General features: G+C 36.7%; 1 non-coding gene across 1 annotated transcript; it reads left to right on the forward strand.

The window, feature by feature from the left end:
• The first annotated feature begins 3,762 nt into the window (after positions 1–3,762).
• On the forward strand, positions 3,763–3,890 carry LOC144457345 (U6atac minor spliceosomal RNA). Its single transcript, XR_013486658.1, has one exon. It is a non-coding gene; the product is annotated as a U6atac minor spliceosomal RNA (small nuclear RNA).
• The last annotated feature ends 614 nt before the right edge of the window (positions 3,891–4,504 follow it).

A 4,504-nucleotide genomic window follows, 5' to 3' on the forward strand; every position in this document is an offset into this window, starting at 1 on the left:
GTATGCAATTTTTGGAATTCTTATATTTATTAATTTGAAAAAAAAACAGTATCTTTTTTTTAATTATAACTGTCATTTCAATTCTTATTCAGTGCCATAAATAACATCTGGCTTTTATATCTGAAAAAGAACGTGCGTGTGTGTGTGTGTGTGTGTGTGTGTGTGTGTGTGTGTGTGTGTGCGCGCGTCTACATTTGACTCTCATGTTACAATTACATTATAGAAGTGACAACAGCAGCATTTCAGGTTACCACAGTTATTTTTATTCTTTTCTTACCTTATAGGCCAGTCATTTGAGCTGGAGAATTGGGAATGAAAGGCCAGCAACAAAATGCCTCTGACAAGTTGTCATGCTGTGAAATGTGGGTGACAAGATGGATCTCAATGAGCAGTCTAAAGTATGATGATGTAAATCCATTTGAGAATAACAACTATGCCCAAAACCTTGGGATTGCTGTTAACTCTTTTTTTTTCTTTATTCTCATCTATCACTTCCAGTCAACTGATATATACAACACCCTTGTCTTTCCTCTTCTCTTTTCCCATTGCCACCACCCTAATATAAGCACTGATTATCAACTTCAAAGACGTCTTTTAACAGATCTTACTGTCTACTTTTTGCTCCTTCCCAACCATCTCCAAACTGCTACTGGAATTATCTGTCTTGTGTCTCTACATCTTGATGTAGGTTGCTCAAAAAATTTCAATGGATCTCTCACTTATTGAGAATAGTTCAAAAGCCCTTTCCTGGAATTCGTGACACTTCTGACCCTACCTATTCACTCTGATATTCTTCTCCCTTTCTAGCCTTAGCTGAAATAATACCCCTCCATGAAATGTGCATGATAATATTGTACTAGTCTAATCTGCAACAGGTCCTGTGGTTCCTTACTTTGGTGTCATTTCTCATTATATTCCCTAAGCTTGGAATATCTTCCTTTCACTCCCTTAACCTATTGAATGTGTATCCTTCAAAGTCCAATTCATATTATAACTTTTCCAAGAAACTTTCCATGATATTCCTGTTCAGTTACAACTCTCCTCCTTAGATCTCACATAGTATTTAGGTTTTTGTACCTCTCTAATGCAGCCATATAATATTACATATTATAATTATTGATGTTTATGCTTTACCCCACCCCACTCCCAGATGGTATGTTTTATTAGGACAGGGATTAAGTTTTATTTTAGTTTTTTATCATTCCCAGAGCCTAGCACAATAAATGCTTGGCATTCAGAAGGTATTTAAAAATGTTTGAATGAATTCTGTCTATATTAAGAAACAGCTATGCTTTTTATCATTCAATGGATATCGTGGAGCCCAGAGATAAAGGTAAGGCATTTACTGTTATGAAAAAATATAGCTCTTGCCTATCCTTACCTCTCCAGGAAAAGACTCAGCAAGCATCAATTTAAACCATAATTTTTTCTGTTCTGCTGGGCTGAGCAAGAGCACAACAATTCGATTCAGCAAATATTGATTGAATTTCTATTGTGTGCCCATCACTCAGGTAGGTACTGAGAAAGGAATGCAAAAGAGATCCAAAAAACAGGTTCCCTGTCCTTGAGGAACTTACAGTCCAGTTTGTCCAGAATCATAACATGCCTTTATTCAAAACAGCTTCTTCCTCTAGGGGCCAATAATTACTTTTTCTGCATGGGAAGGCAGGTCTAGAGCTGGGTATATGAAAATAAACACATAATTAATTTGTATATAAAAATGGGGGGGATTTAAATATTGGACTTGGATTATTCTTCAGTTAAGAAAGATTTTTTTTCCCACTTACAAAATAATATATAATACATGAGCAGCTAATGAGCTTCAAGACTGGGAAAGTGATTTCCTATTGTCTGATGGGGCTCTTAGAGAAAGAAAATTCTTTTAGGGAGGTTAAAAATAGAAACACTGTACCAGCAACACAGATGCTTCTATAAAGAGATAATTTACCCACCACACCAATCAAATACTTCCCACAGACAAAGCATACATTTGATTAATTGTACAAACCCATGCCTAGAAACAAGACTCAGATCTATTAGAGAACAGTACACAGTCTCTACCCCGAAAATGTCTATTGTAAAAATGCTCAGAATTTTAGTCCTTCAAGTGATTTCTATATAAATGACTTCTCTGTTGAGGGTGTGGGAAGTACAGGTATGGGGAGGTAGGATTAGCTATAGCTAGGAACATTTCTTCCTGCATTTCTTCCCTGCTATGTAGAGATCTCTGCTCCAAGAAAATCAAAGGAGTTATTATTAAAAAGTACAAGATAAGCAATTTTGATAACAAGCAGTTGGGTAAATGTTTAATGCTCTTCATTGTTACAGACGGTGGCAGAAACTGAGCCAGTGTGCAGACTGGTGGCAGCATGCCCTAGATTCTGCTGCCTTTGTTGTAACTCTGCATCTTTCAGAGTTCTCATGGGGGATGCTGTTAAACTAAAGAGGAGTGCTTTTTTTTCTCTTAAAGAGACATCACCTTTCTGTAAAAGGCCAATATGATATCTATAGCCATGCAGTAAGATTCACCTTTGTAGGAAAAACTGACAGCAGAAGACTTATACTCAATAAATAGCATGTGGCATCGTGAGACACCAGACGACTGTTTAGATAGAAGGCCATACACTGCTTTTAGGAAAAATCAAACTGTCTTCTTCACAGGAGGTCAACATATCTCAAACTTAGCCATACCTTGGCCCTTGTTACTGTCAGACTGACATTCATTCTTGAAATATTCCTAAAGGGCCTATTTTATTTTCTTTATAGCCTCATCTGTTTATTAACATGGCAGGTGATTTTAGCATGTGTTTACTCCACAGAATCAGAACTGGAGAGCTGGAAGAGACCTTAGTAACCATGTGGTTCAGTCTTCTTATTTTACAGGTTAGCAAAATAAGGTACAGGATGGTTATGAATGGGAAAATACCCTGACACCTGATTAGGAGTCACTATATTAGCCTGGTAGAAAGGATGCCTGAAATCTGAAAGGGCCAATGAAGTCAATTGATACAGTAAATAAGGAACCTGGAGATATCATCTATCTCCATGCTTCTGGTCAAGATTAAGAGACATTGTGGTACAGTGGAAAGAACACTGGATTTGGAACAAGACCTGAACTCAAATGCTAGTTCCGTTATTTAATACCTATGTGACCTTGCATAAGTCTCTTTACCTTCCTTAGCTTTGGTAATTCCACTGTAAAATGGGTTTCATGGATGTCAGGGGTCTGTTTAACAAAAAGTTAAATCATTCTTAGCTTGTAGGCCACACAAAAACAGGCAGCGGGCTGAATTTGGCCCAAATGCCAGTCTGCTCTACGGTTACTCCCAACTGTAATTCCTGTAAGCGAACTAGTGACTGTCATATAGCTAGTAAGTAGAGGGGCTAGATTTTGTTCTTGTTGTCCAGCCGTTTCTATCATCCAGTAGTGTCCAACTTTTTGTGACTCCATTTGGAGTTTTCTTGGCAGTATTCAAATCCAGATCTTCTGACTACAAGGCCAATATTCCTCCTGTTTACCTAGGAGAACCAGCCTCTCTGCTTATGCAACAGGATGTCCATGACAGGTCTTTACAATAGGTATTTGGTGCTCGTATACTAAACTACTGAGAGCCCTGTGGACTTGTCGGTACACAGAATACACTATTAAGTGTTAATTAGTACCATTACTCCTTGGAACACTGGAGTGGTTTCTCAGCAAACTAATTACTGAATATATTAACAAACCTTGTTGTACATTCTTAGCAAAAATATTCAAATACAGTGTTGTACAAAAGGAGAGAAGGTTAGCACTCCCCTTGATAAGGAAAGAAGATGTCCTAGTGGTCTTTACAACACACATACAGTTAAGACAACTAATGTGGAAATGTTTAACATGATTGCACATGTATAACCTAAATCAACCTGCTTGCCATCTTGGGAAGAGGGGACAGAAGAGAGGGAGAAAACTTTAGGCTCAAAATCCTATAAAAAATAAATGCTGGAAAATATCTTTACGTGTAATTGGAAAAAATAAAATACTCTTTACAAAAATAAATTCAAATACATTCCCTGTACCCCAAATGTAGAATGTCTCAAATTCAGCAATTTTATCTGTGCTGCAAAAAGTTAACATTTCAAAAATGATTATAGCTATTCAAAAAATGGTTTTAGAGTACATTCATGTTTGAAATGAATTGGAAAATCTATAACAGGATAGGCAAAATTGCTTTAAATAAAAATCCAAATAAAATATAAAAATACACTGAGGTTTGTCCCTTATTGAACAAAAAGTGATAAATCCCAAGAGGCCAATTAGGTGCATACAGTAACAGTAAAAGACAGAGGGCACTCAAGTAGCATAAAACAATGAAGCACGTAACTATTTTAATATACAGTTTTCACCACCCACTCTCCCCTCTCAATTCCAGGCTTTGAAATGACACTCTTCCAAGAGAGAAGTCTTTAAATATATATATTAAATACATAATTATTTTTACATATTATATGTGTGTGTGTGTGTGTA

This window comes from Phascolarctos cinereus, unplaced genomic scaffold (assembly GCF_003287225.1).
Source record: "Phascolarctos cinereus isolate Bilbo 61053 unplaced genomic scaffold, phaCin_HiC Scaffold_4;HRSCAF=312, whole genome shotgun sequence".
Classification (NCBI taxonomy): domain Eukaryota; kingdom Metazoa; phylum Chordata; class Mammalia; order Diprotodontia; family Phascolarctidae; genus Phascolarctos; species Phascolarctos cinereus.